The following is a 19,154-nucleotide window of genomic DNA, read 5'->3' on the forward strand; positions in this document are numbered from 1 at the left end:
TTGAACCAGAACAGAGCCTCAGCTAATAGCCAAGGGACTGATCCCACCTGGATTCCTTATGAAAATATGCATTAACAGGTGGATGCTACACACTGCTCCTGGGGTGCCAAGAGAACCTCTGAATTCTAGGTGGAACACAGTCTGTGAGTGGGGTTCAGTGGGGACCCCTGGCTTCTTTTACCTGTGCTGAAGAAAGTCAAAGCCCGGACACACGATAGTGTGGATGGAAACCAGACAAAACAGACGTGACTTAAGGGCAACCCCTTAAAGTCATGAAAGTCTCGACTTGCAATTCTCTCTCTAGTGCTGTCATAGGGAAATAACCATACCAGAGTGAGAGACACGTAGTAGACGCTGTCTGAGACATCGTTTAACATGGCCACATCAGTAAAAAGAAAAATGCCCAATGATGGAATATTAACTAAATTTTGATAAAGATTAAAAAGGAAGTAAAGGAAAGAAAAAGACGGAAAGAAGGAAAAACAGAAAGGAAAGAGAAAAAGAGAGAGAGGAATGGAATAAAGGAAGGAAGGAAGGGAGGGAGGGAGGGAGGGAGGGAGGAAGGGAGGGAGGGAGGGAAGGAGGGAAGGAGGGAGGGGAATGCAGAGTAAGCTAAACCACCCTGGAGGCTAGGCAGTGCCTCTCTTAGCTTTCCTGTCACAATGACAAATGCCCAGTGTAAACAACTTAAAGTGGGCAGGGATCGTTTATCTCATGCTTCCAGAGGATCCAGTCCATGGCTGGTTGGCCCTGTGCACTTACGCAGAACATCACAGGAACAAGGAGGTGGGACAGAAGAGCTTCTTCGCTTCACGCAGATGGAGAGAAAAGGAGGAGGAGACTGGAGCCATAACCTTCAAACGCACTCCCACAGTGATTTATTTCTTCCAGAAATTCCTAGATCTCCTACAAGGAGTGTCACCGGCTGGGGACCTGTGAGCTTGCAGGAAACATTTCATATGTAAAGTTAGTCTTAGGGTTTCCATTCATGTGAAGAGACAGCATGACCAAGGCAACTCTTATAAAGGACAACATTTAACTGGAGCTGGCTTACAGAGTTCAGAGGTTTAATCCATTATTGTCAAGGCAAGAACATGGCAGTGTTCAGACAGGCATGGTACAGGTGGAGCTGAGAGGTCCACATCTTTGAAGGCCACTAGGAAAAGACTGGCTTTCCAGTCAGCTAAGATGAGGATCTTAAAACCCATGCTCATGGTGACACTCTTCCTCCAACAAGGCCACACCTACTCCAAGACGACACCTCCAAATAGTGCCGCACCCTGGGTCACACCACCACAAAGTTTAACAGAGATGTTTCATTTTTAGACCCTAACTGATGCTATCTTAGCTACTGTTCTCTTGCTGTGAAGAAACATATGAGCAAGGTAACTATAAAAGAAAGCGCTTAATTAGGGGCTTAGAGTTTTCAGGGTTATTCCATGGTCATCAATGGTGGGGAGCCTGATGGAAGACTGGCAGGACTGGAGCAGTAGTTGAGAGCTTACATCTGAACCATAAGTTTCAGACAAAGGGAGAGGGAGAGGAAGGGGGAAAAAAGGGAAAGGGAGAAGGAGAGGGAGAGGGAAACACTAAGTCTGGTGTGGGCTTTGGAACCTCCATAGCACACGGCTAGTGACACAATCCCTCCAACAAGGACACACCTCCTTAAGCAAGACTATAAAGAGAATCTCTCATGTACAGTATGGAGGCATCGTCTGTCAATAAAAAAGCTGATGCCCAATGAGCTAAAGCAGAAAATAGAAGGTGGGAATTTTAGTAGGGAGAGAGGAATTGTGGGAGAGAGTAAGGCAGGGGAACAGACTTGCCCCAGACTCTGAGGAGATAGATGCATGAAACCGAGAAGAGGTAACCAGTCGTGTGGCACTCATAGAATAGAATAAACAGGTTAAGTAAGTCATGAGCTAGTTGAGGGAACAGGCTCAAGCTTGTGGCCTAGGCATTTATTCATAAATAATACATCTCAGAGTTGTTATTTCAGGAACTGGGGCGTGGGTGGAAAAGCTCTTCATGACCAAGGCCACACCTCCTAATCCTTCTCAATTTGTTCCACTAGTTGGGAACCACCAAGCATCCAAATTTATGAACCTATGAGGGCCATTCTCATTCACACCAGCACAGATGCCTTTACAGTAAGGTGGCATTTGGGCCGGAATCCAAAGAGTGGTCTATAGAGAGGGGAAAGGGGCAAGCAGGTAGGAAAGTTTCAGGCCAGAATGAACTCAAAGTCCTGAAATGTTACATACACACTAGTAAGGCTAGAACACAGGGGCAAAAAGACTGACAAAGGAGGAGTTGAAAGTTGTTGGAGTGGGTGTGGCCTTGTTAGAGTGGGTGTGGTCTCTTGGAGTGGGTGTGGCCTTGTTGGAGGAAGTGTGTCACTAGGAATGGGTTAGGAGTTGGGAAAATGTTGAACAGAGCTCTGGAGCTTAATACACGGACCACGTGTAGCCATTGAAGGACTCTTAGGCAGGATAACAGTTTACCGTTGGCCAGCTTGTTCAATCCCTCTCTGGCCGGTGTATGCAAACTGGGTAAGAATGGAGCAAGAACAGAAGAGAGGAGACCAGTTAAGGGTCAAAGAGAATAGTGGCTGCCAGTGGCAGGCCTAGGCAAGGACAGCAATATATGTCTTAGAGGTCGGTATGGTGGAACTTTCTAGTACGGAGAGGGGGTAGATTAGAAAAGAGGAGTGAGTGAGTATATATAAGTGACTGGATGCTGCTGCTGTGTGCCTGGGAGAAAAACTGGGATTGGGTTATAAGATGGTTTGAAAGAAAATGGCCCCCATAAGATCAGAGGGAATGGCACTATTAGGAGGTGGGGCCTCATTGGAGTGGGTGTGGCCTTGTTGAAGTGGGCGTGGCCTTGGAGTAGATGTCTTTTGAAGTGGGTGTGGCCTTGGTTGGAGTGGGTGTGGCCTTGTTGGAGGAAGTGTGTTACTAAGAAAGGGCTTTGAGATCTCAGATGTTCCAGCCAGGCCTAATGTGGCATTTTTCCCCCTTTCTTCTTGCTGAATCAAATGTAGAACTCTTGGCTCCTTCTCCAGTGCCATGTCTGCTACATGCTACCATGTTCCCCAACGTGATAGTAGTAGACTGAACCTCTGAAACTGTAAGCCAGCCTCAATTAAATGTTTCCCTTTATAAAAGTTTTGCCGTGGTCCTGGTGTCTCTACACAGCAATAGAAACGCTAAGTCAGGTTACAACCTTTTGCACAACAGATCTCTGTTTCAGTGGCCGGTTTCTCTTATCTACTGAAAATTTTTAGCTTGAACAAAGCAAAAGAAAAAAGGAAAAATGCCATTTAAGTTGAATTATTCATTCCTTCAACAGATATGTGTTAGACATATGTTCTAGACAATCTTATCTATTCTGAAATTGCACAAATTTCACAAATTGCAAGAATTTGTGAAACTTATTTCTACCTGATGTGTATATATGCACACGCATGCAAAGGCTCACCATACCTGGACTCCAGAAGCAGAGAGGCAGGCCTTGGTGAGTTCAAGACCAGCTCAGTCTACATTGCTTAGTTCCAAGCCCAGAAGTGTTACATACATAGTAAGACCCTTCTTTAAAAAGAAAAAAAAAGGCATATCAGGGTAAAAATTTAAATATGTGTATATGAGAAGAAAGTGGCTTATTATAGCTTACATGGAGTTAAGACAGGCTGTCTTTGATGGGATATCAAGTGGCAGGAGGTCGAGACAAAAAGCAAGTCATGGATTTGCAATGCTATTCCAGCCAAAGGAAAAAGGGTCAGTTCCCCTCAGCAGTGTCCCATGAGCTGTAGACAGGCTGGTGTCAATCATTCGGGGATTGTTATTTTTTTTTTTTCTGCTGCTGTGAATAACAAAATAAAAGCCTGACAAAATAAACTTAGGGGAGAAGAGGTTCACATTTCAAGGCGGTGACAGACCGCAGAAACTTGAGGAAGGTGGTTGCATGATGTCTAGAGTCCCTAATGACTTCTGCTTCCCTGAAGTTCAGGAGCCACGCCCAGCAAGCGGGGTTGCCCTCCTTCCGGGGGGCAGGTCTCCCCACCTCAATTACCCAAGGAAGATAATCTCTCACAGGCACCCCCAGAGGCTAACAATCTAAATAACCACTCACAGTGTGGCTTGCCTGCTAGATGATTCCAGATTCTGTCAAACTTACGATCAACATTAACTGTTATAATGTTGGGAAGTACAGTGGGAGGTGATGTTTGAGAGGTTCGAGGACCACGTTTCTTATGGGAAGGAATTTGGATCTGACTGTAAGGCTAGGAACTACTGGATTGTCTCTGCCTTTCTGAGGACTCTCAATTCGAAGAGTCCCATTAATAACAATATAATCTAGATGCATATTTCAAGATATATGTTTCAAAAGTATAGAAGGCAAGACCTTGGAGAATGTGTACACCCATATCCATAGTACTGTCCCTCTTGATAGGCATAGGTAGAAACAAAGATCCACCAATGTATAACAAATAAATAACAACCAGTGGAGTCTTTGACCTTTAAAAATAAGGGAATCCACTTGCAAGTTCCAGAATGCTCTCTTGTCCTTTCTCCCTGCTCTGAAGTAAACATTCTCTCCTCTCCCGTTGTTCATTGACCATTTTTTCTTTCCCTCAGATCTGAAATAGCCTTCCTCTGTTCACACACTATTGGTCTCTGATTTCCTAAGCCTTTGGGACTTAGACACTGGATGTGGGAGGCTCTACATAAGGTTCCTTCCTCTGTGATACCATCACTCCCCTGCAGAAGGCCTCTCCCTTTGCCTTCAGCACTATTTTGATTCTCCTGACCTCTGCTGAACCGGTATGAAAACCTGGAATAGCTTCAGGCCATTGTGCCACATCAGAGATCCAGTTCTGCTGTATCCAGTTCTGATCTAGTTATCATGGTTAGTGCCTGAGATTGAATATTCCTTCCTTCCTGAGCCATGCATCATCAGCCTGAGTCAGGCTTTAGCGACAATTAGAAAGGAGGTGTCAGACATCGGGATCTGATTGTCTGGCTTACTTGTTATAAGTTATATTTTTTTAAACTGCTAACTTATATGACAAATCTGGGAGGCCCTGTTGGCTAGCATAATTTATTTTATTGAAGTAAGAGGTGGTGTTTCGGGGTTGGGGATTTAGCTCAGTGGAAGGCCCTGGGTTCGGTCCCCAGCTCTGAAAAAAAAAAAAAAAAGAAAGAAAGAAAAAGAGGTGGTGTTTCCCCTAATGCTTTAGACAAGCTCACTGACCTGGATAAACTCTAGAAACCAGTCTAATATTGTTTAAATACCCTTATAAAATCTAGGCTAGTCACCATCAATGGAGTTCAAGTGTTTGCAATAGGTATCCTCTGGATATTTATATCCAAAAGCCAAAATGGCTAAAGAGCACCCAAATACAATATGTGAAACACGTGCATAGTTTTAATTGATTCCCATTTTCCCCAGCTAACGTTTCAGACTGAGTATCTGTCTTCCTCTCTGGAACCAACCTGCTGCAATGGCCAGGTCCTCATAACAAGACAACAATTGGTGACTTCTCCCCATTGTCTTTTCCAAGTCCTCAAATAGGGACTAACAGGCAGGATTTGAGTTCCACATTAGGCTTCAACCTGGCTATTCTGTATTCAGTGAGGGTATGCTCTTCCAACATAGATCATTGAGCCCACTCCTAGTCTTCAGACAACAATCTGTGACCCGGAGAGGCAATCTGGTTCTGGTCTTCCAGTCCATCCCTCAGAGCAGCCACCACTGACCAATCTCTCCATCCTTCTGTACGGCCCATGGGAATGGATTTTAACGATTCAGGCTTGTCTTTTCTAGGTCAACTAGCATTCTCAGAGTATTAGCAAACCTAGTTCCCTGCTACGCTGAAGCCTTTTGCCTGCTTGCTTTCAATCTTGCTGGCAAATTCAGGTATGCTCTTAACGAGGCATCCTGTTACCGAGGCATTCCTTCCCCAGTATTAAAATCGCTTCTTCAGGATTCCAGCAGATCACCTCATGGACTGAGCAACCGAGAAGCTTGTGGATTCTCTCAGCCTGTTCATCTCCAATTCAGTTTGTTCAAAGCAATAGCTACAGGTCCCCAATCTTGCCTTTGCCCCTGGAATAAAATGTATATATGTATGTGTATGTGTATGTGTCTGTATGATGTCTATGATGTATATATCAATTGTATAGGTGTTTCCAAGGAAGTGTCAGGTTACCTGAAACTGGAGATCCAAGCAGTTGTGAGCCACCTTTGGATGCTGGGAATTGAACTCAGGTCTTCTGAATGAACAGCCAGTGCTTTTAACTGCTGAGCCATCTCTCACAGCTGTTGGCGCTCAGTGTTAAAGGTCTTGCTGTGTTAATTTTCCTTTCAGAGTGCAAAGGGAAAATTGTTCTTCATTCTAGAGGTGTCCTTGCCAGGCCAGAAAAGGAGGGGCGTGAGAGAGTGTCATTGGTACAGCCGCTAAAAGAAAAACCACAGGCTATCAACATCAGCTGTAGAGGGAAATAGAAACCGGAAGCAAAGAGAGCAGGCTTTCAACCCTGTACAGGAGAAATCTAACACACAGGCATCCATTCGGACAGGTGTGGAAGCTGGCACTATATATCTGCAAACCTGAAAACCCAGCATCCGACTGTGTTATTTGTCCTCAACTTGGGATCAAACGGATTTGAGGGAGGGAGGTGAGAGACAGCAGCATGCTCCCACATGAAAGGCTTTCTCTCCATCTCTTAACTGCCTTTTAATAATCTGTGGGTTGTGGATGCTACTCAGCCCAACTCTCGCCAGTCACACACAGGACTCGCTAAAAACTCGAAGTCAAAACAAAAGTTGTGCATATAAGGTTTTCAACTTTTCTTTCACTCTTTGAGATTTTGGAATGACATCAGTCCCCATCCTCACCCCTGCAAACCCTCCCATGCACCTCTCCTTGCTCTCTTTCTAATTCAGTCTTTTTTCATTAGTTGCTTTTAGACACACACATATGTATATGCATCCGTTTAAACATAGTCCTAAACACGTAAGTACAACCTGTTCAGTCTACATAATGATACTTGCATGCATACATGTATATCTTCAGGGCTGACTGTTTGGTATGGAATAACCAATTGGTGTGCTCCTGGCTGGCTGGCGAAGACTGTCTTTCTCATGCCTAGCATTCTCCAGTTGCCTGCAGCTCCTGCAATGAGACCCCATGACCCTCTTCCCCACCCCTATCAGCATGTCTACGATTGTTGTTTTTGTCCAGCTCCCGGAGTAGCCTCTGACACTGTTCCAGCAAATTCTCCATCCTCTGGTTCTTATGATCTTTCTACCTCTCTTCCGCAGTGACCCCTAATCTTCCATGCAGGAGCTATATTGTAGATTTTCCATTGGGATTGGGATCTCTACATTTTGATTGGGTGTAGTTTTCTGGAACTGTCTCTAGCTGTTGCAAAGAGAAGTGTCCTGATGAGCATCAGGACCACACTTACCTGTAGGGGATTTTCAAACCCACTATGAAGAAGGGAAACTCCATTTTCTTTTTGTTATCAGCTTAAACTTTGAGAAAAGAAAAAGCACTTTAACTTGTTAGGTATTAATTTATTTTGAGCATTGATGAAGATTAATACCTCTTTCTACATCCTGCCTTCTCAGTGGGATGTAAGTATGGGGAGCGGTCTGGGATGGGGTCAGCATTCTCAGAGAAGTGACCATCAGACTCTGTAAAGGACAGTCTGTCACTACAGAAATATATGCCCATTCCCAGGTGCTGCCACTATGTCTCTGTTTTATCGATAGGAATTAAAACAAAACAAAACAAAACAACAACAACAAAACCCTCTGTTTACTGTATTTTCTTTACAACTGAGGTTCACAACTCACCCCAAGTTAAATTTGGTTACTTAACAGCACACATTCTTATGTATTTTATGTATTTTTAAATCTCCCCGTGTGTGCATTCATGTGCACATATATGTTAATGCAAGCCACATACAAGCCACACCACACACGGCCATGTCAGAGGAGAGTGGGAAACACTGGTCCTGGCCTTCCACCCTGTTTAGGACAGGGCTCCTGGCTTTTTCCACTGACTAAGCCAGGCTACTGGACCTGCAAACCTCCAGGGGTTTTCCTGCCTCTGCTTCCCAGCTCTCTGCCAAGTCCTGGGATTACAGATGTGTCCTCTACTGGCTCTGACCTGGTTATGGGAATTTGATTCCAGGTCCTCATAGTTGTTCAGCAAGCATTTTATCCACACCCATCTTTCTTTCTTTTGAAAGTATAACTGAAGCATCGTTAACTACCAATAAAATTCCCACTTTAAATACACAAGTCGGTGATTCTGAGTAAGGCATGGCGTTTTGTACCACCCCGAGCCAAGTATAGGACATTTCCATGCCTTGTCCTCAACCTCAGCATGAGGAACACTGCTCATTCGCTCCATCTCTGCCTCCCAGAGATCTTTCTTGAAAATGAAATCTTAGGTTAGATGATCCTCCTTCTGTGGTGTCTTTCACTCAGCACACGGTTCGAACACTCCTCCACGGGAAAATGACCGTCACTACTTCATTCCTTCACATGGCCAGGTAATCGTCTACAGGTGGGTGTAGCCCAGACTGGTATCCCTTTGTCAATTGATGTGTGCTGGGGACATTCCAAGTCAAGGCCATTATAGCTAAAGTTGTAATAGTTGCTCCAGACGGTCACACATAACTTTTCTTTTTTTTTTGGTTCTTTTTTTCGGAGCTGGGGACCACGCGAACCCAGGGCCTTGCGCTTCCTAGGTAAGCGCTCTACCACTGAGCTAAATCCCCAACCCCCAAAGGATTTATTTTTATTTTAACCACCAACAACCATGGACATACAGGGATGTTCACTTGAATGTAGTACCCCCAGAGGCCAGAGGACGGCCTCAGCTCCCTTGGAACTGGAGTTCTGAGCCACCAGATATGGGTTCTAGGAACAGAGCTCAGATTCTCTGCAAAAGCAGAATGCACTCTTAACCACTAAAGCCATTTCTCCATCTCACTTCATTTCCTTTTCTTAAGAAAAGGAAAGACAGAGAAGACAGTCCTCAAGCTTTCAGTACCCATTTTTTCCCCACATCTTTGCAATATCAAAAGAATGGCCCACAGACCCTAGAGGTGAAGCCCAAAGAAAATATTTTATAAAATGACTTTCCACTCACATATCACCACTGGGCAAAGAGCATGATCTCCTGGCGCACTTGCTGTGAGAAGACAAAGCTCACTGAAAGAGTATACTTAGGCATCTTGGTTATCAGATGGAGAATCTCTCCCATACATTTTAATTACAACATCCTGGAACTCACAATGGTTTGGTATAACACCTCGCAGGTTGTTAGAGGCCTGATAAATAGTTGCTGACTAATTCTTAAAATGCCCACCGAGGTTCATTTTTTTGGAAGGCAAAATAGCAAAAGTTCAATGTTGAACAGTAGCTCTCCATTTTGTGCAAACAAGTTAAGCCTTCTGAGAAAACACAACAAACTAGCCTGAGAGGGCCCCAAGATATACTTACCTGTTGGGCAGATTCATTGATCTTTCTTGTCTCACAAGGCCCCCGGGGAGGCAGTTGCTTGAGGGCTTGGTTTGGGGAGGGTGTTTGTGCTGCGACTTTGTGCTTGTTTGGTGAACTGAGATCAGACCTTTCTGACACACAGGGGAGGCGAAATCTATCCTAGCAAGCTTCAGAGCCTTGCAGGCACATTTTCCTACAAGGTAGATTGGCCTGCATCCAACAGAGGCTAGCTTCATCTCAGTCACTTCTCTGCATTCGGTTCCAAGCTGGTGTGGTTACATTTGGGCTGTTAACTTCACAGATTCTGACCACAAGGAAATCCAACTCTCCCTGAGGCCTTCCTGCGGACAATTTAGCCACCATATTGGGTCCCAGATGCTGCTAATACTTCCTTGCCTGTGGTCTGTGGGCACTGGGGTGGCTTGCAATGTCTCTAATTGGACAAATGGATATCTTCCTTTGGGTTTTCCCAGGGCTCAAGCTGACAGTGGAGACAGGCATCTTACATGCATGCCTGCCTGCAATATCTACTCTGTGGTCTGGATGCCAAGACCAGAGATGCACAGGACCTTTCAGCCAGGCTCGAAACCTCAACAGCCTCAGCCAGCTCATCTCCACTCTCAGACGACTGGTACCCTTCGTTTATTTCCCTATTCTCATGATAAACCATTGACCAAGGCAACCTAAGAGAGGAAGGACTCACTCTGGTTCACGGTTTAAAGATACGGTCACCACTGTGGGAATAATCCAGGCTGTCAGAGCTTGTGCCAGCTGATCGCATCAGATCCACAATCAGAAATCGGAAGAACAATGAATAGACAATGCAGCTCAGTCCAGGATCCCAGCCAGGCAATGCTGCCGCCCACAGTCAGTGAGCCTCCCCACCTCAGCAAAGGCAATCAAGACTATACCACAGAGATTGGCAGCGTGATTCTAGATTCTATCGAGTGGACAGTTAACACCATCGCAATGGTCAAAAGCACTTTCTACTTTAATTTTCGAAACATATGTTCCTGGGCACATGTCCATCTATCAGGAATTCTGACTTTCACATTTATTATAGATTGGATTAAGGAACTTGGTGGCCTGTGGCTGTAACCCCAGGACTCAGGAGGCTGAGGAAGCAGGAACGTAGTGAATCCTAGATTAGCTTGGTCTTCGTGGTAAGTTCCAGACCAGTAAGGGTTACCAAGCAGGGCCCTCTCCATAAACAAACAAATAAGCAGACAAGATTTAAATAGTTATAATTTTTCCATCTTAATAGGTATCAATTTAAAAACATACTCAACATTTTAACGTGTCCTTATTGCTCAATTGTCTTCCTTAGAAGAAAGGAAAACACATGCTGAGAAGACTGCTTAGTGTGTGGATCTGCACTGAGGTAAAGATCCGATCACCAGACCCACAGAAATGTAGCTGCACAGGTGTCTGTACCCACAATGCCATGGGGGCTAGGGGCAGAGGAGTTGCTGGGATGGCTGCCAGCCTAGCTCAAGGTTCAGTGAAAGATCCTGGCCCCAGGGCATGTCAGAGAAGGTGATTCAGTAGGACATGCTGTCTGTTCTCTGTGAGTCCATGTACAGGTATGCACACGGGCACATGCACACACCCTGTATGCACACACATGTGTGCACATACACTGTGTGCACACACACCTAAGAGAGAGAAGCAAAAAGTCAAAACGTCAGGAAAAAAAAGCAACCATGTGTCCAGCCACACTCCAGCACACAGGGAGCTAATTAGGAGTTTGAAGCCAGCTGATACTACAGAAAACGATGAACAAGAGACAATAAATCTTTTTTAAAATTCCCAACAAAGCAACAACCTCCGCTTATCCTCAGCGCCACATTCCCCTGCTTTGGTTTCTTGTTATCTGCTCCTGTCTGAGATACTAAATGGAAAATTCCAGAAATAAAAAATCCATAGGTTTTGAAATTGCACGCTGTTCCGTGTGGCATGCTGACATCTTGCACTGTGCTGTTTTACCCTCCCAGGGTGGGCATCATAACTTTGTCAATAAGATGCCCCCGTGTCACCTTGCTGTTTATTACTTACTGCTGTTGCTTGTGCTTAGTCTATGGATCGAGCTTTACCGTAGGCTGGTGGGGGGACGATATGTGTAAGGTTCGGTACCATCTACAGTGTCGGGTGTCTGTTGGAGGTCTTGGGTAATACGCCTTTGGATAAAGGGGACCACAGGGACCTATCCCGTTAGGCGATTACACTCTTCTCCTGGAATTACTGCTGTCCAGTCAGCTCTGTTATCATGTAGTGATCTCCACCTTTCTTTCCCTTTCAAACAATAATCCTCTTCACTTTTCTCCAAAGTTTGACCTGCCCCCTCAGGAGGGCATTTTTATTTTTGTTTGTACAGCATTCTTTCCTTCTGGGAGGTAAATGCTTCCTTCTCGCCTCAGGCTGTGTACTCCAAGGGCACTTTCTTTTTCTTACCCAGGGACAGGCAATGATCCAATTGGCCAATCAGAGCCTTTTCCTGTACTTTTCCAACACAACTGAGAGGGAATGGGGTTCTTTGCCTTCTGGTGAAAACACTCTCTTACTTAAGCAGGGCCCAGATGGCTTTTTTTTTTTTTTAATCGTGACCTGAAGCTTTGGTTTCTGTACTTATCCTGTGCCCCCACCACCATTATTTTGTCCAGGTTTTTTTTTTTTTTTTCTGATTTTGGACATTTATTGCTGAATTCTTTTAATTAAAACATCTTTTTAAAAAAACATGGTATAGAGCTAGAGAGTTGACTCAGTGGTAAAGAGTGCATGTTATACCATTGTAAGGACTAGAGTTTTGGATCCCAGCGCCCACATAACAAGCCAGGCACCCATATAAAACCCATAGTCCTAGCTGCAAGTGGGGAGGAGAGAGAAGAATAGCAGCAAAGTGGTATGTTTGGTTTTGAACTCATTCTTTCCTTTTAAAATGAGTTAGGTGGACACAGTAGTATGCACCTGCAATTCAGTTCCTGGGAGGTGGAGGCAAGAGTATTAGAGTTCGAAATCATCCCGTGTGTGTGTGTGTGTGTGTGTGTGTGTGTGTGTGTGTGTGTGTGTGTGTGTGTGATCCTCTATAGCTAATGTGAGGCTGGCTTGGACTGCATGAAAGTTTATCTCAAACCACCACAACAATGACAATTACTACTACTCCTACTCCTACTACTCCTACTACTACTATCACTACTACTATTACTACTACTACTACTACTACTACTACTACTACTACTATTACTACTACCAACAATAGCAGCAGCAGCACAACAACCACCAGGTGCATTTTTTTTTCCTCACTCCAAAGTTTACCGGAGACGCAGATGAACCTATAAAGTGCTTAGAAAATGAATCAGTGCAGAATATGGAGACAACTGGTGCTCGACTTTATGGGGTTCAAAAGCACTCTCTGGCTGTGAGGGTTTACCCAGATTAGATTAGTGAGGCAGGAAGATCTGCCCACTGTGGGTGGCATCAGGCCATAGGCTGGAGTCCTGAGTTGAATAAAGAGGAAGAGGAGACCGGAAGAGCACCATTCACTGCTCTCTGTCTGTGGGTACCATGTGGCCAGCTGCCTCAATGCCTTCTTCACCATGGTGGACCGTACCCTGGAACTGTAAGCCAAAGCATAGCCTTCCTGCCTTGCTTCCTGTCAGATATATTATCACGGCGATGGGGAAAGCGATACTAAGCAGAACTATGAAAAATCTAAAGCAAAACCAAATTAGACCAGCCCAGGTTAAAGGGTGGCGGCTATAACGTTATTTGCAGTTTTCTGAAAGCCAGACAGAGAAACGCAGCTGTTGCTTATGGTCAGGAACGACGTTCATTCTCTTGCTTCAAGTGTGCTGCTACGAGGCAGAGTTTTACTCTTTATTAAAGGAAATGTTTCCTGATGTACCAAAAATGAAGTAAGACTGTAAAAAAAACCTTACAGGTTATCTTTTTGTTATAGCACATATTTGCTGTACAGAATAGCAGAATTTTCATTACAATATTTTCATAGGTCTGTGCAACTTAATTTGATCAGATTTTTCTCCATTACCTTTCCTTGTTGTGGATTTGGTCTAAGACCTGCATTATGTTCTTTGGGTTCCCAAAATTGCATGAGAACCTGTATGTAAGATGCTGAGGGTCCCTGTCCCTAGTTGGTTCTTGCTGGTAAGGAAAGTTGCTGGCAGCCAATGGCTAGGCAGGAAGACAGAGACAGGACTTCAGGATTTGCAGGAAAGGGAAACCAAGAGAAGAAGAGTCACCATGCCAGGGAAAGAGTAAGATGTAGGCTTGAAAACTGCAGAAGACAGAGTACCAATCACTTAAGAGCACTCCCTCCCCCCCTGCTCTGGGTCTAGGGCAGCAAAGACATAATATAGATTTTAGTAAGTAATAACTCAGGAGTATTAAGAGGAAGCATTAGCAACATGGAAGTTTGAAAGTGGCTCAGCCATTGAGCTGATTAAAGCCTATTACATATACGGCTGTGTGTGTGTCATTCATTAGGGGATCCAGAACGTTGGGACGGTTAGTGAAGAACTTGCATCGCAGCCACTGGGCGATATGAGTAGTGCTAATCGCATGCAACAACATTTTCTCACTTCGCAACCCCCACTGCCTCCTTCTCCTGTCCTAAATAGTCCTACCTTTACTCTTACGTCACTTATGTGTTTGTTTACTTATTCATTTAGATGGAGCCTCTCTGTACAGCTCAGGCTAACCTTGAGTTTACGATCAGACTCCACTTTTCCTCTTCTTTCATTCTAGGACCCAAGCACAGGGAATGGTGCTGCCTACAGTGGACACGTCCCACCTCATCAACCTAACCTAATCACAGCCATGCCCAGCCTCCCAAGTGTTAGCATCATAGGCGTACATTTTTAAAAATCTAGAGTCTTCACAGCCTTCATATAGGGAAAATACTTGATATTTGTCTCTGTGAATCTGGCTCATTGCTTAACTCCCACTTCTCTACAGAAGGTGTGATTTTAATCTTCTCTGTGGCCGAATAAAACATTGTATATACATAATATGCATTTTTGTCTGCTTATGTGTTGGTAGGCACCTAGGCTGACTTTACAACTTGGCTCTTATGAATAGAACTGTAATAAATATAGGTAGGCAGACTTCTTAATTGTTGGCTACTGTTGAATTATATATATATATATATCATTGGAGATATATATATATATAAAACATTGGAGATATATATATATATCTGTGTGTGTGTGTGTGTGTGTGTGTGTGTGTGTGTGTGTGTGATGTGTATGTGCAGTCACCTGAACAAGCCCGAAGAGGGCACTGGATTGTTACAGGTGGTTCTGGGTGTTGGGGACGGAACTTGGGTCCTCTGGAAGAGTGACAAGTCTCCTATCCACTGAGCCATCTCTTCTGCCTGATTTTTAGCATTGTGAAGGATCTCCATTACTAACTTCTTGTGTAGTTTGGCTCTTTTAAAGTCCCAGCATTAGAGCCTAACAATTTCCTCTCTCCATATCCTATACTGTCTCCATGTGTTTTTCTTATTTTCCTTGTGACAGATACTCAGCCCAAGCTAAGAGGGAATTTCAGTATAGTTTTGATGTGCATTTTCCTGGTGGCTAAAAATGTTGACTATTTTTTCAGGTATATATTGGCCACTTGTACTTCATTTTTTAGGGAGTTTCTTAGTTACTGTTTCAGGAGACTCCGTGACCAGTACAACTCTTGTATCAAAATAGAATTTAAGTGGAGACTGGCTTACAGTTTTAGAGGCCCAGTCCATTATTATCATGGCAGGAAACACACAGGCATGGTACTAGAGCAGGGGCTGAGGGCTTTGCACCCTCATCTGCAGGCAGAAAGTCAAAGACACTGGGCCTGCCATGGGCATTTGAAACCTCAAGTGCATTCCCAGTGACACACCTCCTCCAACAAGGCCACGCCCCCTCTAAGAAGACCAGGTCTTCTAATCCTTCCCAAACAGTTCCACTAACTGGGGACCAAGCATTTAAGCATGTGAGTCTATGAGGTATCCCATTCAGACTACCATAGGAAACACCCGTTTATTGGTTGTGTTATTTGTTATTTTGTTACTTGAGGTTTTCTTCAAAGCTTTGTGTATGTTCTGAATATTAATCCCCTATTCAGCAAGTAACTGATAAATAAAGATTTTCTAACAATCTGTGTGCTGCCTCTTCACTCTGCTGTTTCTTTTGTGGTGCAGAAGGTTTTAGTGTCCTAAAAACCAATCCTTGATATTATTCTCTTGAGCTGTTGGACTTTTCCTTAAAAATTCCTTTCCTAATTTTCCTTTACAAATTCCTCTGCTTTGAAATGTTTATCTTGTTTTTTTCCCTAGTAGTTTCAAGTCTTTGGTCTGTATGAACTAATTTTTGTAAAGGGTGAGAAACAAGGTTCCTGTTTCATTCTTCTACATGCGGACATCCTGATTCTCCTGGCTAAGGTTGTTTGTTATTGGGTATACAATTTTCTACTTTTATCCAGTATCAGATGGTCCTAGAAGCACAGACTTACTTCTGGGTCCTGGGACCTCAACTTTCTTGCATTGGTCTATAGATCTATGTTTTACATTCATGCCATGCTGTTCTTGTTACTAGGGGTTTGTAGTATAATTCGAATTTGGGTGTTAGGATACCTCCTGTGATGGTTTGTATATGCTTGACCCAGGGAGTGGCACTATTAGGAGGCATGGCCTTGTCAGAATATGTATGTCACTGTGGGTGTGGACTTTAAGACCCTCATCCTAGATGCCTGGAAGTCAGTATTCTGCTAGCAGCCTTCAGATGAAGGTGTAGAACTCTCAGCTCCTCCTGCACCATGCCTGCCTGGATGCTGCCCTGCTCCTACCTGGAGGATAATGGACTGAACTTCTGAACCTGTAAGCCAGCCCTGATTAAATATCCTTGTAAGAGTTACCTTGGTCATGGTATCTGTTGACAGCACTAAAACCCTAAGACACCTCCAACATTGGGGTTGCTTTGTTTATTTGGTATCTTTTGTATCTCTATTGGAATTTTAAGATATTGGGGTTTTGTCCTTTTTTTTTTTTAGATCTGTGAAGAAAATCATTCGAATTTTGATGGGAATTTCTTGGAAACTAGATTGTTTTGTTACTCTGACAATTTTTCAAATATTTAATCCATAAACATGATGAGAGATCTGTATATTTCATACTGTAGATGTCTTTCATATACTTGGTTAAGTTTCTTCTAGGCGTTGTGAATAGAAGGGTTTTCCTGATTTCTTTCTCGGCATGTATGTTAATGGTACATGAGGACACTAGTGAGTTTTGTATGATAATTTTCTTACTCTTATGAAAGTGATTTTCAGGCGTATGAGTTTTCTGGTGAAGTCTTTAGGCTCATGTTGTCTGAAGATGACAGTGGTTTGGCTCCCTCCTTTCTTATTTTTATCCCCTTTCTTTCTTTCTTTCTTTCTTTCTTTCTTTCTTTCTTTCTTTCTTTCTTTCTTTCTCTCTTATTCATTAATCTTATAGCTCTGAATATTTTGAATGAAATTTTTCAATTTCCTTCCTATTGAAACTATTGTTTTCTGTATGTTTGTCATATACCGATTTTATTATATGGAGACACAACCTATTCCTATGCCTCAGCTGCCTCAAGGAAAGCGGCTCAGAGAGCTGAGCCATCCCCAGGGTCAGGCTCAGAGCTTTCACACTCAGACATCCTCGGATACAAAAGGGCTTGCTTTCCTGCACAGAGGACAGTGTCACCACATACCAGACCCTAAATAGTGATAATTTGGATAATTCACTGTTGCTCAAACCTCTTAGCAGTTTGTATCTAACCCTCCCCTCTCTGTGACTGCCTCTCTGGTCTGTGTCCCACCCAGACACAGTGGCTAGGTATCCTGAGGCTCTCTGATTTGTATTTTTTCCTTGTTTTCAGTTCCTGGGGTAGACCTCACACAACAGGCACCCTGTCAACATGGTGCCTAGCTCCAGCCCTCCAAGATATGGGGAGCAGTGCATTTCTCTAATGCTGGCCTGCTATTCAGGAAGAGTCACCATTACCATAACTGGACTTAAAGCCTGTTTATGCTAGGCAAGGGTTCTACCACTGAACTGTTATTTCCCCTCCTCCCAGGTTATTTATTTATTTATTTATTTATTTATCTAAATAAAAGATATTACCTCAAAGTCAACCATAGTGTTGAAACAGAGAGGAAGTTGAGAATATTGTAGTGAAAGAACAAAGAAAGAAGGCTGCCTTCGAGACAGCAAAAATCTACATCCTACCTGCTTCCACCCAGGTCATATGTCCTAGGTTCCATGCATTTCCCTGATTCTCTGTGTGAATTTCATTTGCTACAATAGAAAAGGTAAAGAATACATGGGTTTCTGATGTAGCAACTGTAAGAATGTACTTTACTGAGTCATGATTTTCTTCTATGACAAATGCTTTAGAAACAAAACTGTCTTAGAAACTTCAAGACTCTCCTAGTAGGAATTATAGTAAGTCACAAAAGACATTCTGAAGCTGAGAAGTTGAGAAGTCACAATTCCCAGATTCCCACAGGTCTTTCTAGACTTTTCCAGCCAACATAATTGACTCAGGGCAGGAGAGGTTCAAAGAAAGGGGACTGTGTATTCTCTAAGGATCTGTGCACCTTAGGGGAAAAGGAAAATATAGATGCCAACCTTCGAAACTATTAATAATTTCAACGCATTAACACAGTAACGTGTGACCAAGCCTGTCCTTCTATGATCAAGTCTCTGAGCAACTGCACAATCTGGACACTCAGAGAACCAGCCTTGGATAAATGGCAACACAGTGACCTCAGTTGGACCTATTTAAAACGGCAGGTTCACTCTGGGAATGTAGGTCAGTGGTAGAGTATATGCTTGTAATGCATGGGCCTCTTGGATTCTCCACAGGAGAGATAGATAGGTAGGTAGATAGATAGATAGATAGATAGATAGATAGATAGATAGATAGATAGATAGATGGATGGATGGATGGATGGATAGATAGATAGATAGATAGATAGACAGACAGATGGATAGGCAGGCAGACGGATGGACAGACAGACAGACAGATAGATAGAGATAAGTAGGTAGAAAGATAGATGGATGGATAGATGATAGATAGATAGATAGTCCTAGTACCACAAAAAATTAAGTCAACAAATAAATAAATCCAAAGCTTCATGGACCATTTACAGATTGAATGTTTGCCATTGTGTAAGTAAATAATTCGGGGCATAAATAAATGCTTAATAACCTTGTTTCTTCAGATTCTTCAAATGTATACTTTTGTGACCTTAGCTCATCCCAACAATGTTAATAAGAGGCCGTCCTCTGTGGAGGAAACTTGCCTGTACTAGTTAGACATCCATTCTACCCTCACCTGTTAGATGTGTCCATTTACCCTCTTCCCCAAGATCGGTGTCAATGAAGCACTTCTCCCTTCAAATTTACCCAGCAACTACACGGGGATACTTGAAGGACATTTATTAAGTATACCCTAGAAGACACTGGCAGTAGGGTTTCAGCTGAGCATGGGGATAAGAGTGGGTGCAGAGTCACTGAAGGAAGGGACCATCAAAGGTTACAATACAGCAATAAGTCTGGTGTGAGGGGAGTGTCAGGTGGGTCTGGGGGAGGAGACCCA

General features: G+C 43.6%; 1 long non-coding RNA gene across 1 annotated transcript in view; it reads right to left on the reverse strand.

Annotated features, from left to right (window-relative positions):
- Positions 1-5,413: 5,413 nt before the first annotated feature.
- The window catches only part of LOC120094128 (uncharacterized), a 30,160-nt gene continuing 16,419 nt past the window's right edge, over positions 5,414-19,154 (reverse strand). Inside the window, exons 3-4 of the long non-coding RNA XR_015627208.1 lie at positions 6,215-6,462; positions 5,414-6,111 (exon numbers count right to left, since the gene is read on the reverse strand). This is a non-coding gene — a long non-coding RNA (uncharacterized LOC120094128). The remainder of the gene's footprint in view (positions 6,112-6,214; positions 6,463-19,154) is intronic.

The sequence above is a fragment of the Rattus norvegicus genome, chromosome 8 (assembly GCF_021556685.1).
Source record: "Rattus norvegicus strain SHRSP/BbbUtx chromosome 8, alternate assembly SHRSP_T2T, whole genome shotgun sequence".
In the NCBI taxonomy this organism is placed as follows: domain Eukaryota; kingdom Metazoa; phylum Chordata; class Mammalia; order Rodentia; family Muridae; genus Rattus; species Rattus norvegicus.